Genomic DNA, 16,506 nt, shown 5'->3' with positions numbered 1-16,506 from the left:
GCTTAGATTTTACTCAGATTATGCTTAGTTTATCCTCAGTTTTTTATCAATTTTTACTTAGTTTCACACAGTACACACACTCACACTTGTAGTTTTTAGTCAAGGAGAATTCTTTAAAATTTAAGGATCTGACACTGTCAGTGAGAGCTCTTGTTCAAGGACCTAACAACCTTTTTGTTCGGAAAGAGTTTTACCCTCAAGGATCCGAATGTCCTGACTAATTGCTAAATCGGACTGCAAAATGAATTGTCACTAGCTTTAGCATTCAGATATCGCACTATCTACCAAAATAGATTTGCTATTTAGTTTGCTTCAACCCTCTGCCAAAGAGGGACATCTGTAGACACCCCATTTTTGCACTTGCCTGATTAATCATTCGTCAACTCAATCGTAACGATTCCCAATGATGGATGTTTATTCCAATATTTTATTTGTTACTAGATATGTTTCAGAAATCCGGATGAGGTATCTCGAAGTAACAAAACTGTAGAAACCGTGCTACGTTAGAAAAATATGACCCTAGAAACATAGAAATCATCATCTTGCAGACAAAAAAAACTTCATGATAAAAATCACTAAAAAAATAACCAAATTACCAAAATATTCCTAATCTTAAAACATCCCTAGAGCCTACATTACGCTTAGGAAAACTCATTCAAACACATAAAACAACAAATTAAAATCAAATAAATCATTTCGCTAATTTTCACAGAATTCGACAAAATTACGAAAATACCCTTCATAAAGTTCATGACCATTTCACACAAAAAACTTCATAAACGATAAAACCAACATTCCCATTGAATTCCTTATGAAAAATCGATTTCAAAACATCCTGGAACATTGAAAAATGACTTAAACGCAAAAAGTCCTCTCTGAGGGCAAAATGGTAATTTTACAATTTTTCTGAAATTAATAAATAAAACATTAAATAATGTAAAGTGAAACATTAATAAAATTAATTTAAAAATTTTGAATCAAAAAATTGATCAATTAGGCTCTCAGGCAAAATTGTTAACGGTTGCCAAGATATTTATTCAAGGACCCCTCCATCTAGGGGCCCAAAGAATTAAAGATATAATAAAGGGGGTTCTCCAAAAAATTAAAGTCAATCAAGTAAGAGTAAAGTCAATCTTAAAGTCAATCAAGTAAGACTAAAGTCAAGATCTTAAAGTCAATCAAATAAGACTAAAGTCAAGATATTAAAAGTCAACCAAGCAAGACTAAAGTCAAAATCTTAAAGTCAATCAAATAAGACTAAAAGTCAAAACCAAAACAATCCTAATTAAATAATAACTATATTTAATAGAATTCTAATTAAATAATAACTCTTTCTAAAAGAATTATAATTAAACAATAATTCTCTCTAAAAGAATTATAATTAAACCTTAACTTTGTCTAAAATGCACTTAAAAAAGTTTATAAATAGGAGCTTCCACAACCTATTTTCGTATCAAATAATAAATCCTAGAAAAAGTAGGTTAAAAAGCTTCCCTAGCATCTCATAAACCCTAATTTTGAAGCCCTAACTCCTTACCTAACACGCATACCTCAACTTTAGCTCAAAAACACCTAGAAGCCCTTAAAAAGTACCCATAAACCCATAAACAAATCCGAAAAATTCAGATCTAAGAAAGAGATACCTCAATTTAGAGATCAGAAATCAGATCCGGTGATAGAACGAAACTAGGAATACTGTACAAGGAGTTGTTCTATCAGATCTGAGGGAATAAAACCATTGCGTTCAGAAAAAGTAACTATTTTTGTTCTTTTATTGATTAGGTCTTTTTAGCAATGTAGTTCTATTTGGGAATTAGTAGAGACCAACGTTTGCTGGGCGGGGTTGGTGCCTAACACCTTCCATCTCTGTAACGTGATCCCCGGACTTAGTTTCTTATTTTTGTTAGATTAGTTTCTTTTGCGTTTTAGAGTCAATGTTTGGTTCCTAGACCATAATAATTAGGTGGCGACTCCCAAACCTCAAAGGTCAAAAGCGGATCCGCGCACCTCGCGGATAGAGGGCGCTTTCAAAGACAAACCATTTAAAACTTGTTTTTGATAATTTATAAGTTGGTGTTGCATTTTTGAATGAATTAAAATGAGCCTGACTTTTGTCTAATCAAAGTTCAGTTCAAAGTGATAATGTCTCCTGGGTTTATTGGCTTTTGTAGGTCCAGAACTTAAATCTCTCGCTCGTCAATTTAGCATTTTTTTTACATAATTTAGATTTAGATGTCTATGGTTGAACTCCCCAATCTAAATATATTTTATTCTATCGCAGGGATAGCAAATGCAATAGACCTAGCTGATTGGTTCTTGACAAAACTTCAGGCTTTGAATTGTGAGTTAACCGTCTTCTAGTTGGATCAATTTGGGATGAGATTGTATTTATTGACAAACGGGGACAATGCATTCTACAATCTGTTTCTTTCACTTTGTGCATTGATGTGCTTTGATCATTGAAAAATTTGCAATGTCGCCTATCAACCCCAAAGTAAGTGATGTTTACACTGACAGCTCCCCTACCCTTCACCTTCTTACGGCCCTCATATATCAACTTCTGTTTTTCCCACAATTTATATGAAGATCTTGAAAATGAAAACTGATCCATTTCTCTATAATGTGTGTTTCTTCATGGGTTGGTGGTAAAAAAAACCAGGTAGGAAAAGAGTTCATTGAAACATTCATACTAATCTTTGCAGGGACAACCATAAGAATTGTGAACCAAAAGACACAAGGTGATGACCCACGGGAATTGTTTTTTTTTTATTATGTAGTCATGTGCTTTTGAGGTTGGTAGTTGTGTTCCATTCGAAGGTGTTTGATATGGTTGATCCTTCACTTTTTACTGTGCAGGTGTTACTAAAGTGTGGATCAATGGTGGGAGACAAATCAATACCATCCATTTTGTGCAAGCATTCAAACTCATTGAAAGCATACTTGAAGGAATTGAGGAGAAATTCACAAGGGGGAGCTGGCAGGCAAGGGCTTCTCAGTTTTACCTCTTTAGTAGTTCAACACAAATAACCTGTGTTTAGTATTTATTGGATCTTTTCTGTATCTATGCAATTCAGATTGACGTAAACACTCAAACACTCGCTGCACTGAAATTTGTCATAAAGTCTGTCGAACAATACAAACTTGAAGCAGAGTACCCATTGGATCCATTTCACAAATAAGTGCCACAGTTGGAGAAGTCGAAATCTCATAGGAAGAGAATGGGATCGATGGTTAAACAACCATGGGCACCACATATCCGTTGTTGCTGCTGCTGCTACTGCTTGGCAACAACCTCAATCGGTTTTCAGTGAGACGGGAGCATACATGGGAGGAGTCTTAGAAAGGTATCCTCAATAATCAATAAAAATGTCTGACTATATTACCTTCTCAAATCAAAAGCCCATATGTCATATGGTTGAGAGTTGAAAGAGAATAAATGGTTGTACAACTGATCCTGTACTTATTCACACATCATCCATCATTGCCGCATTTAACTTCAACCAATAGATAGATTGACTTTTTCTTTCCCTCAAATTTTGGTTCATTCTATTTGGTCCCTTGCACATACGTACCCTTGTTTTTCTTGTCCTAGATTTAAATGTTATCTAACAAGAATTTGATGTTATGAAACCTTAGTGAATAGAATCTAATATAGGAAAAGAGGTTTGTAAATGATTTAAAGAGCCCAAAAGGTTGTGTTTGGTTTTCTAAATTTTTGAACCTACTCTTGGAATGATGGGCAAGAACTACTAATTTTTTTTTTCATTGTTCCAGTAAATTATTTCATGTTCCAGTTTCAGTTTTCGTTGACTTTGTATTGACTTCAATAAGTTGGTTGAAAAGAACAATTGCCATTATATTTATTTTTACTTCTCAATGGTACTGTAGACACCCCATTTTTGCACTCGCCTGATTAATCAACTCTTCAACCCAATCGCAACGGTTCCCAATGATGGATGTTTATTCCAATACTTTATTTTGTTACCAGATATGTTTCAGAAATTCGAATGAGGTATCTCGAATTGACAAAATCTTAGAAACCACGCTACGCTAGGAAAATATGACTGCAGAAACATAGAAATCATCATCTTGTAGATAAAAAGAAGCTTCACGATAAAAATCACTAAAAATGACCAAATTATCAAAATACCTCTAACATCAAAACAACCCTAGAGCCTATGTTACGCTTAGGAAAACTCATTCAAACACATAAAATGACAAATCGAAACCAAATAAATCATTTCGTCAATTTTCACAGAATTCGACAAAATTATGAAAATGCCCCTCATAAAGTTCACGACCATTTCATACAAAAAACTTCATAAATGATAAAAACCAACATTCCCATTGAATTCCTTATGAAAAACTGATTCCAAAACATCGTGGAACATTAAAAAATGACTTAAAATGTAAAAAATCCTCTCCGAGGGTAAAATGGTAATTTTACAATTTTAATAATTAAAAATTTTGAAATTAATAAATAAAATATTAAATAATGTAAAGTGAAACATTAATAAAATTAATTTAAAAATTTGAACCAAAAAATCGATCAATTAAACTTTCAGGCAAAATTGTTGATGGTTGCCAGGATATTTATTCAAGGACCCCTCCATTGGGGGCCCAAAGAATTAAAGATATAATAAAGGGGGTTCTCCAAAAATTAAAGTCAATCAAGTGAGACCAAAGTCAATCTTAAAGTCAATCAAGTAAAGACTAAAAGTCAATCAAGAAAGATTAAAGTTAGAGTATTAAAGCCAATCTCATAAAACTAAAGTGAAAACCCTAGTCTAAACTAATCAAGTTAATCTCATAAGACTAAAGTCAAAAACCTAATCTAAATTAATCAAATCAATCTCATAAGACTAAAGTCAAAACCCTTATCTAAACTAATCAAGTCAATCTCATAAGACTAAAGTCAAAACCCTAAATTAAAACCTTAAAAACTAAGTCAATCTCATAAGATTAAAGTCAAAACCCTAATTAAAACCCTAAAAGAAATCCTAATCAAACCCTAATTCTTCTAAAAAACTTTATAAATAGGAACCTCCACACCCTATTTTCGTATCTAATCAAAAATCTTAAGAGAAGTAGGTCAAAAAGCTTCATTAGCCTCCCACAAACCCTAATTTTGAAGCCCCAACTCCTTACCTCACACCCATACTTCGATTTTAGCCTGAAAAACACCTAGAAACCCTTCAAAAACACCCCAAAATCGATAATAAAATTCGAAGAATCCAGATCTAAGGAAGAGATACCTTGCCTCGGAGATCCGAAATTAGATTCGGAGACAGAACGAAGTAAGGAGTACGGTACAAGGAGCAGTTTTATCAAATCTGAGGGAATAGAACTGTTGCGTTCGAAGGTAAAATCACTTTTATTTTTCTATCTAGGTTTTTGTTAGCACTGTAGTCTTATTTGGAATAAGTAGAGATCGGCATTGGCCGGGCAGGGTTGGTGCCTAACACCTTCCAACCCCGTAATGTGATCCCCGGATTAAATTTTTCTGTAGTAGATTAATTTATTTATCCGTTCAGAGTCAGTATTAGATTCCTAGACCATAATAACTAGGTGGCAACTCCCAAACCTCAAAGGTCAAAAGCGGATCCGCGCACCCCGCGGATCGAGGGCGCTTTCAGGTACAAATTAAATACATGCAAGTAAACTAACATTTTACCAATCTGATATGGATCCTGTATATCCTACAGTTCAAGCCAAATCCACGATTTGAGGAGGCCAAGCAATTAATAAGAAGCGGTGCATTTGGTAGCTACAACTACAATCCACTCCTTTATTCTCTGGAGGGGGATTCTGGATATGGACGGGGTGATTATTTCCTGGTTGGTCATGACTTCCCAAGCTATATGGACACTCAATCCAGGGTGGACGAAGCTTACAAGTAAGAAAATCAGAACCCATTCTCTTTTATTTTTGTGATGGTGGTTGCTTCCATGTCAAATATAATAATTCTAATAACATTCATCGGTAGTAGATTTGTTAAAAGTGCATCTCACACCAAGAAAATGTGAACTCCAGACAAATCCATCTTCAACTATCATAACTTCACCAAACACTCTGAAGATAGATTAAAAAATTTGTATAATAACCTAAGAGGGTACAAATTTTCAAGTGTCCACCAGAAGCTAGCACTGCGAGGGATTTCAGTGACCCCGAATAGCGGAAAGAATATGTAGAGTATATATAACTGGACTTATATTTGATTTCACTCCCCTTTATATTTGTGAAATAAGATTTTCGGGTTTGTATTAGGCGGTTATTTTATTTTATTTTATTTTATTTGTTGTATTTTATGGAAACACAGAAATAATCTGCAAAAAGTTGGGGAGAGGAGAGCTTCACCATGCTTACCACAAATTTTGAGTCTCTCGTGAGGCCATCAATCAATCAATTAATCAAGCTTTCCCTCAATCTCTGAAGTGAAAGCTTGTAGGCTGCAGAAAGAGCAGGGGAACTGTGAACTTGAACACTTAACATGTACATAATGTTCTTCACTTCAAGGTTCTTTATTCTTATCGTTTCAATTTGCTCTGGCTGTTTGATTTGTGTACATAGTCTAATCTTTTTAAATTTTTGTTTGAGTTTGTTGATAGCTTTTCCAGGCTATAAGCAAATCTTGCTCTCTCTCTCAGTGGTGGAAATGGATATGGTCAATCATATTCACCTTGCCTGCCTGTGAAGGAGAGATGGTAACTTCGAACCTTAGTTGCTACATTACAACACCCCTTTTACTGTATTTCCCAGAGAATTGTTTTTAACTTTAGTCCAAGTAGACTCTTTGTGCTCGTCCTTGTATATATTACAGGGTATGAAACCTCTCAACTAAATCTATTCTACTGCGGGCAATAGGTGTGTAGAAAAAAAAATAAATTAAAAACTTAATTTCTTTTTATAGTTTAGATATCGATTTGTAACCTATGCCTAAAATCTCAAATTTAGAACTTCAATCTTATAAACATCGAATTTTAAATCGATGTCTAAGATTATTTTTTTTTATATATTTAAATGCAGATTTGGACCGGTTTTTAACCGTTCCTAAGTAACTTATTGCAGCGGATATTAAAATCCGCCTCTATATGTTGTATATTCTATTATTTTAAAATTGATGTATTGCAGCGGATATGAAGATCCGCCGTTATATATTGAATATTCTATTAATTTAAAAATTGATCTATAGCAGTGGATACTAAGATCCGCCGCTATATGTTGAATATTCTATTAATTGAAAAATTGATCTATTGCAGCGGATATTTATATCCGCCACTAAAGATATTACATTTAACAGCGGAACCTATTTTCCGCTGCTACATTTAGCGATCGAGGCAACACCGTTGAATCTTGTTTTCGCTGCTCATCGTCGCAATATCTTTTAGCGGCGAAAAAATTACCCTTTAGCGACGGAAAAATCCGTCGCTGTAGATCAAAAATGTTGTAATGTGTGGGCACTGATCATTGTCGAACTGATTGTGCTGCTCATCAACCTACAATTCATATAAATTAATCAAATTAGTCATATCAATCAATATTTATTTATTAATAAAATATTTTAAAACACAATATATTCAATTATTAGTAAGAATTTACCTTTCTGTAATGAGAGGCATCGAGTGCGGTCTCTTTTTCTCCTCAACTTTGTCCTCTCACCAGATGAACTTTGTCCAGGTTCCATCTGCAAATGTTAAGTGCAACAGAAAAATGAATTATCTATCCAGATAATTATGTTTTATATACTAATTGTTGAAAAGTATATGCAACAAATTATGCTTTATTTAATACTAAAATAAGTTAGATTTAGTAACACCTCATACAAGGACTAGCATTAAAGAGAAAATTTTGTTCTGAACAAATTAAAAAAGTCTAGCTCAATCAAGATATATGTTGAAGCATTGACTCTTCTCATATAAGGTGGTAAAATTTCTCAAGAAAATACATTGTATTGTCACATTTCGATATACATTGTATCAACTCAATCATTTAGAAATATAGATAAGCCTTGTCAAACTCCTCACAATGTAAAACACTTACACTGCAATCTTGGTTCAGCATTCTCACTGATAATTGAATATATGTACTTCAGAATTCTTGACAAATAGATAGATGGACAACATCTATCTGATAATTGAATATATGTGCTTCAAAATTCAGAATTCAAATAAATATACATGGGTATTTTAACATCTCACCTACCACTAGAACAACTAAATTTTCTCTAATTGGATCAAAGTTCAAGTAGTCATCAACCACTGCCCCCAAAACCAGTATATAAGAATGGATAGCTGGGGAAATACCAATAACGGGTCCCTTTCTCATGTTTTTTAACCTAAGTACATAACAATCTTTGAATCACCATCTTTCAAATATGCCTTCCATAAACAAGATCTATGGACATGTCCTAGAAATAATGCACCCAGAGGAATTTTCTGTTTGCATTCTTCTCTGAAATCCCAAACTATCTCTTTTGAGAGGTCTAGTGTTACATATTAATCTTATGACTCCATAAGCAAGTGCTTTACATATTGAGGTGTATTCGGTTAATGAGACGTTATTATGCTCATTTCTATGCAAAACATAGTTATTTTTGTTGTGGGGCTCATTTCTATGCAAAAGATAGACGTTATAAGATCTATTGCAAATAAGTTAATATTTTAAAGCCATACTATTGTATTGGAATTTTTCGAGATTGTCGAGCCAGACACCTTGACACTTAACACGTGTACATAGTACCACTACAAATACATGCATAAACGTGTAGCGAAACACTAATGATCTTCTTGGCATACTCTATATCGTTGTTTTCTGTAGTTTCTATATCATTGTTTATTGTAGTTTGATGACTTATGACGGAGTTGCCAAATCTGTTTTATCATTTCCTACAGTTCCAATGATTTTTTTTTTCAAAATTCTACTCTTCATAAAATTTCCATGAAAATTATATTAATTTCCAAACTGGTTGAATAATTCTGTCAAAAATGTACATTTCCAAGCTGACTGAAAGAAACACCAAAACATTTATTACTACATTTACATTTACATCTTATAACTACATTCATGATCACACCAAGAAAAAGAATTCCATTGTAAAAATGACTGAAAAGTCACAGATACCACTGTGCTTTATAGTATCTTTGGAAATGTGAAAAGTACCTTGTTTAAGTCTGTTGACAGAATTGTCTCAAACAATCCAAAGGGTAGAGCGACTGATGTTGGAATCTTTATCCATGATGGTATCCTTCCTCTTAAAGATTGAAGATTGCGAGATTTTGCACCAACCTATATGGTAAACGTTTGTCAGCATTATATGAATTTTGTAATTTTATATAGTACATCAAGACTTCTACTAGCAAGTAATGGTAAATATGCACAAATACTTTGTGAAAAAATCAGTATGAAAATACAAAATCCAGTAATCTGTGGTGAAATATTTGGTTCATGTATATTGCTCTTGAAACTGATGGGCTACTAGATCAGGACTAAAGCAGGCCCAGACATGTGCTTTAAGTTTCATCAACCTATCTAGCTTGGTAAAGGTTTTAGCTATGTTGTCTTCTTTAATTGTAGTATAAATGTATTTGGTGGTTGTGAACGGGCTGGGCCAACAATGTGTTACTTGACCTATTTTATACTGTGTGGGCTTTAGACTCCAGTGTTGGTGCTCATGTTTCTAGCATAATTTCAAGAGAGGATTTGACATTTCCATGCTTTCACAGTAAGATGTAATTGACATTACTTGAAATGTAATTATCGATTCTGATTTCAAAATGAAGAAGCTATTCGTCTACTAGAAATAACTAATTAGTCAAGTCCTATACCAACAATACACTAAAGCCAACTGCCAAAGTAAATATTCATGTTTTGTATCCTTATGTGTCAGATAGCTATAAAATAGTATGTTTTTAAGTAGTCATGTAAGTGCATATAATGTCTATGTAATGATGAAAAGCTGAAGCAAGTGTATATTCTTATGAGAAGCAGAATATAAAAGTAAATTGGTACAAATATAAGTTTGTGACCCACCCACAAACTTGCATTTAAAGGACAACAACAAGTCCATCTTAAATGTTTCTTCTTTCCTTTATGTCTTAGAACTCTATAGTTAAGGTCCCTGAACTATCCTGAAACCCATAATAAAGCAAGTTGGAAGTCTTTGAATTACTATTAGGTGACAGAACCCATGACATAATACCAATAGACATCTTTCAAAGTTCAAATTACTCCCCAACTTCAATTGCTTCTCTATTCTTCTACCTCAAATTAAACAACTGAACCAAATGCACACAAAACCCTTTTGATGGATCTTAAGAGAAAAGAAAAAAAAATCAAGATTCAAACCTCAAAACACTAAATAAAATAAGAAATAATACACCTCTCTATCTCTAGTCTCTTCTTTTCAGTTCAGTTCTTGAAATAACAAAGCTATATATCTCTGTTTCAGTGCTTTGGTACCATTTGGCTGCAATAGTAGCATCATAATGGGACCTGTAGACACGTGATTTCGTCATTACGACGATCACATCTACAATGGTTTGGAGTCGCCACCATTCATATTAGAAGTGGGTGTGAATGGTCACCCGATGTGCATTTTTTGAAAAAGATACATTTTTAACGTTTTAGTGATTCTCGATGGATAGGAACTAATCAAACAATGAGATTCGGGGTAAGTGGCTCGATTGGAGAAAAGGGAAGGTGTTAGGCACCCTTTTCTCCCCACTAAAGAGTGGTAACCTCAACTCAACTCGGTTATTTTTTTATTTTAAAAAGTGTGAAAGACAACGTGCCACGTGGGTGCATTTGTACCTTAGATAGGGGTTCATTTTCGGCTTGATCATAGGGTCATTCCATTGATGGAAATGACCCTTATAGACCTTTAGCCTTGGGGTCCATTCATCCTAAAAAATAAAATGAAGGGGAGAGGGGTGATAGAAGAGGGAGGAGGAGAGGGTGTAGAAGAGAGAGGGGGGGATTGCCTTGAACCCACCTTGTATCTTCTTTCTTCTTTTCTTCTTCTTCTTTGAGTCTTCGTGAGTCCTTAGTATTTTAAGCAAATACAACTCTTTTTTGGTTGAAGGAGTAGAGAAGAGATGATGAGAGAGATGAGTGTAGTATGTGATTTTTTTTATTAGACTTGGGGAGGATTAGTGTGAGGGAATTGATGAGTTTTTTCTTAGTGAGAGGGGTGATAGTTGTTAGTAGAGAGAGAGTTGGGGAGAAATTTTGTAATGAAAGTTGGGGGCCATTTTTGGGAAGAGGATGAGGGTATTTATAGATGTTGAGGAATTATTTTAGGGATATAATGGGGTGAAGTGAAAAAAAAGGATAGAATGGTTATGAGTTTGAGAGAGAAGTGGGTGTAATTTAGAGGAGATTGGAGGGTATTTAGGGAAGGGGGGTTAAATGGGTGAGTTTTGACCCAAATGGTTTGGATCCTACCCAACCCATTTGGGTGGAGTGTTTGGTGAGGTGAGTTTAAGATGGTGGTTGTGATTAAATTGTATTTGATTTAAGAGAATGGAGGGTTTAAAGAGGTGGTTGATGATATTTTGGGAAGGTGAGGGAGATGATGCCATGTGTCAAAGTGGGTGGAAATGAAGGGTTGAGATAGGTTGATGGGAGAGGTTGAGTGTTTGACTTGAGAGGATGGTGTAGGTTTAGGTTGTATGATGAGGGTAGATTAGGGGAGGTATAGGTTAGGGGTGTGGGTAGATGTGTTTGATTTGAAAGAAAAGGTGATGGGTTGATGTGTGGGTAGATGGGATTTAAAGAAAATTAATGGGGTAGGTAGTTGGGTGAGGGAGGTGAGATGGGGTGATGACATGTGTCATCTTTGATTATCAAGATGGTGATTGGTTGATGTGGGTAGTGGTTGATGGGTTAGGGTTGTGGGTTGGATATGAATTGGATATGGATTTGGGCTTAGGAGTGTTTTGGGCTTGGGTTATGAAATGATTTTGGATTTTAGGAATTGGTTGGGGATTATTTTGGAATGGATTTTGAGGGTGTAGGTTGGTTTTAAATTTTTAGGTGATGTGAGATTTAGTTTAGGTTAGGGGGGTGAGAAAAATGGATTTTGAAGAATTAAGGATTTATGGGCCTTAGGTGGGTTTAGATTTTTTTGGATTCAGAGATGGAGCAGTGGAAGGTATGGGAGGTGGTAGGCGTCCCAAGTCTCGTTTTTTAATTTTATTTATTTTTTTGAAATTTTTGAAATCATTGGTTTGATCGAGATGCCACGTGTTGGCGAATCGGGCTTTTTAGGCCCGTTGGTGAACTTTATCGAAAATTTGACGTTTTTGATTTTGGAAGCGGAGCGGTGAATATTGGGAAAACGTAAGGTTGGCCGAGTCCTTTTGGTGGCCTCCTAAACCATTGAGAGGTCTTAGGAGCCTCGGTTTGGTCAAAATGTCACTTTTCAACGACTTGGGCCCTTAAGGCCCGTTGGCCCATTTATTTGGAAAATCTGTATGTTTAGGCCTTTTCGAGTAGTGGCCCATTCAAATTGGGGTGTCTACAGCTGCCCTTCTTTGCTGGAATTACTTGCAAAGAACTGCAAAGAATAGACTAAACCCCTATTTGCACGGGAAAGAGAACTTTGTAAAACACGACTTCAAATTTCAGATAAAATTGATGAATTTTGTGAAAAATGGCGCCTCAAGTACGGGGTCTAACAGAGTTTTACCTTATTAATTCCTTGATCTCGATGGCGCGGAGCTCGTGTGAGATCTTGGATTTGATGAAACTTTGATGAGTTTTGAAATTCGACTATTTCTTCGATCGTGTTTTGACAAATCAGAGTTGAGTGCAACTCGAAAGATTTTTGAAATTCTTTTAATTAATTTTTTTTTTTCATTGCCTTCTTTTGTTGATCTTGCTCTATTTCTATGATAAGCTAACCCTCTCAATTCATGCATTGTCCTTTGATACCTTTGATTCTTTCAACGGTGCAAGCACTGAGGTTGTTAGCAGTCGCCACAAATCCAAGAGAGAGTTTTGCAGTTGGAGCACAAGCAATATGATTGTTAACAGCTGTCACTGATCCAATAGAGAGTTTTCCAGTTGGAACACAAACAATATGATTGTTAACAGCTGTCACTGATCCAAGAGAGAGTTTTGCAGTTGGAACCGAATCGACCAAGACCTGTTGCATCGGTGCTATTCTCTTGCAGTATCAGCATACTCTTTCGTACTTCTTGATTCATTATCATACCAATATCTCTAGCTGGCATGTTACTAGTCATAACACTTGTAAGGCATTTACACTGTCAATCTAAGGTAGCAACCCATCACTTTGTTCCCAATCCAAGGTCAGAGTTAACCAGTGTTCTATATGTACTGTGAACTGCTTTGTTATCCACTTCTATATGTTCGACCCATATGACCTCGGAGTGACCATTTGGCGTTTCTTTGATTAAATAAAATGATGGCCTTCTTCGACATCTCGATATCGGGCTAGGACACAAATGATCCAAGGAAACATGGATCACCATCCAAATCCTCTCGACATGTTGTTTATAATACCTTACAAAGAAATTTTCACAAGTCAGAACCAGAGGTGAAGGGACTTGAAATTCTGTTGTCATCACTTGAAGGGCTCCATTGTAATTTTTTGCCACGCCTGTTGATACGACCTCAAGAGTCATTGCTCTTGAAACAATGCTAGAAAATACGGTGGACTACTGATTCACATCCATAAGGATCTCAACAAGGTTAATGTGACAATGGTAGTTTTTCGAGAAGCTTCTGACTTCAATCCAAATGGTTTTAGTCCAATTCCCCTCGGGAATGTTTGCATGTACTCATCTTCACTTAGAATCTCATAAGCATGATCAAGATTATGTACTCACAACCGTTTCCCTAGTTGGGTCATTCTTATAAACTCTTCCATTGCTACAACTGCGAGTTCGATGATCAATGGTTTATTTACCTCAGTAGGCCCGGAGAGTGATCTCAGGAGGAGGTTGCTTGGGGTCCCTACTTCGATGCTTTCGCGTCTTGTCTAATGAGTTGTAATGCTTCAGACGCTGGAAAAGTGATGATGAGTCAAGCTGCCCGGATCCGTGCTTTGGAGGAACGCCTTGACTCTTTTTTTCATGACGTTTGATCAACTGCGTTGTATTGACTCTTTTTGTATTTTTCTTTTCATGTTGAAAGATTAATGCAAAGAAAATAGGTTTTGTACTTACTTGGCCTCAGGTGTATCTAATGCTTTGAAAACTTGAAGTTTGAATAAGTCCTAGAATCTTCATCATTGGCCAAAATAGTAGTTTTTCTTTTTTGAAATTTTATCTTTATCAAATGAGTACGATAAATTCAGAGTTTGTAAAATCTTTGGTTGAGACGATCTTGGTGTTTTTGCCAACCACAGAGGATATAAGCGTCAATTACTCTTTTGATTCCTTTAGAGTCATTCCCAGTGCCATGGTATTGGAAGACTATTTTGGGTCTCGGGATTTTGAAAATATTTTGCCGTTCACAGTCTATACTTTTGCGGGTCAGGAGTTGTTTTTTTTTTTTTTTTTTTTTTAACCTTTATTGCCCCTGATGCCAATTACGGTTTTCATCAGATCCGGTTTCCACATTTTTACGCATCGACATCCTTTTTGGGATTTTCATCGTGCTGGTAACTTTGATCTTGCCATAGTCTGATTCTTTTACTCATAGCGCCCTTTCAGGTTTTCACTATGCCCTTTCAGACCATGCTTGTATTTCTCTAGATTTTTCATTATAATTCTGCTCGGAGTCTCTGTGTCTTTGTGGCTTGGTAACTTAAGTTGAGCTGCAAGATCGACGACTCTACTCTTGTAGTGGTACTCTTTCTTGAGTAATAGATCTAGATTCCCCTCTCGAGCTTGTTGACGACTATTCGTGGTTCGACAACTCAAGTTGAGCCACGAGATCCACTACTCTACATTTCGAGTACTCTTTTTTTTCGAATATCCGATCTGGATTCCCCTCTCAAGTCTTCCAACGACTAACAAGACTTTGAGGTCCAGACCAAGTTGCAAGATCCTTGGTGCTGCCACTGTCATTATGTTGCCCTAGAACATTTCCTGATCAAAAAGGACTTTAAGTAGGACGAAACGTTGGCTTAGGCTTATGGTAGTAGAAGGTTACAAAAAGGTTAATGTCTGGGTTTTAGTTTATCTAAAGTGGAATAAACATGGGGTTCGCCTATTTTTGTTTCGAAAAAGTGATCTATATATCCTCCCAGCGTCTCTCGAACTTATTTAGGCTGGAGATTTGGATCGAACCAAGATCAAGTGTTCGAGTTTTTGACTTTCTTGATTTTTTTTGTATTTTTAGCCGTTCACAATTTATCCTCATGCGGGCCAGGAGTACTTTTGATGCTTTTGATTTTTTTTTTTTCGTTTTGTAGTTGTTGACTTGCCCCAGTCTTAGGTTAAGAAATGAACGTGATGGCTCAAAAGGGTTGACTAAGGTGTGATAGTTTGTTTGGGATAGCAAAGATGGCCTTTCGTCATCTCAAGGTCAGGTCTTAAGCGTAATATTTCTTAACAGTGTCAGCATTGATCGGTTGAGGAAAGACTTGTCCGTCCATTTCTATGAGAATCAGAGCTCCTCCCGTCATTACCTTCTGTACGATGAATGGTCCTTCATAGTTTGGTCTGAACTTTCCTCTGGCGTCTTCTTGGATTGGCAGAATCTTTTTTAAGACCAGGTCTCCTGGCGAGAAATCCCTAGGCAAATGGCTGCAAGGCGTTTCTCTTCAACCAGATTCAGCTGATCGAACCGAGCTTGAATCCATTCAGTCTCATCTATCTCTGCTTCTTTTAAGATTCGGAGGGAGGGAATCTCAACCTCTACGGGTAAGACTGCTTCCATTCGTAGACCAATGAATACGGAGTTGCCCTAGTCGAAGTTCTGAATGAGGTTCGGTAGGTGTGTAGTGCAAATGGCAACATGTCGTGCCAATATTTGAATGTAACTGCCATCTTCTCGATTATTTTCTTGATGTTCTTGTTGGCTGCCTCGACTGCTCCATTCATCTTAGGTCTATAGGGTACAGAGTTGTGATGAGTGATCTGGAAGTCTTCGCACATTTTGATCATATCTTTGTTCTTGAAGTTCTTAGCATTGTCAGTTATCAATCCGCTTGGAAGTCCATACCGGCAAATGATGTTGTTCTTGACAAACTTCATGACGTTGCTTTTGGTGACATTGGCATATGATGCAGCTTCTACCCATTTTGTGAAGTAATCGATAGCGACTAGGATGAAACGATGCCCATTTGCAGTTTTTGGTGAGATCTGCCCAATGACGTCCATGCCCCAGAGTGAGAAGGGCCAAGGAGTAGTCATATTATGTAGTTCTGAAGGTGGGGCATTAATCTTGTTGGCGTAGATCTGACATAGGTGACATTTGCGGACATGTTGATAGCAGTCACTCTCCATTGTCGACCAATAGTATTCCATCCTCATGATCTTCTTAGCAAGCATATGATCATTCATGTGAGGTCTGCAGACTCCTCCATGTACA

At 36.1% G+C, this 16,506-nt stretch overlaps 1 long non-coding RNA gene across 5 annotated transcripts in view; it reads right to left on the bottom strand.

Moving 5' to 3' along the window:
• The window catches only part of LOC147404760 (uncharacterized), a 64,887-nt gene that overhangs the window by 17,054 nt on the left and 31,327 nt on the right, over positions 1 to 16,506 (bottom strand). For all 5 annotated transcript variants that reach the window (XR_015177908.1, XR_015177909.1, XR_015177911.1 and 2 more), the window contains 2 exons: positions 9,160 to 9,285; positions 7,600 to 7,684 (listed from right to left, as the gene is read on the bottom strand). This is a non-coding gene — a long non-coding RNA (uncharacterized LOC147404760). The remainder of the gene's footprint in view (positions 1 to 7,599; positions 7,685 to 9,159; positions 9,286 to 16,506) is intronic.

The sequence above is a fragment of the Akebia trifoliata genome, chromosome 4, assembly GCF_017979445.1.
Source record: "Akebia trifoliata isolate Shusen 1 chromosome 4, ASM1797944v1, whole genome shotgun sequence".
In the NCBI taxonomy this organism is placed as follows: Eukaryota; Viridiplantae; Streptophyta; class Magnoliopsida; order Ranunculales; family Lardizabalaceae; genus Akebia; species Akebia trifoliata.
Note: the sequence above shows the minus strand (reverse complement) of the source record. Positions and strands in the feature narration are given on the sequence as shown.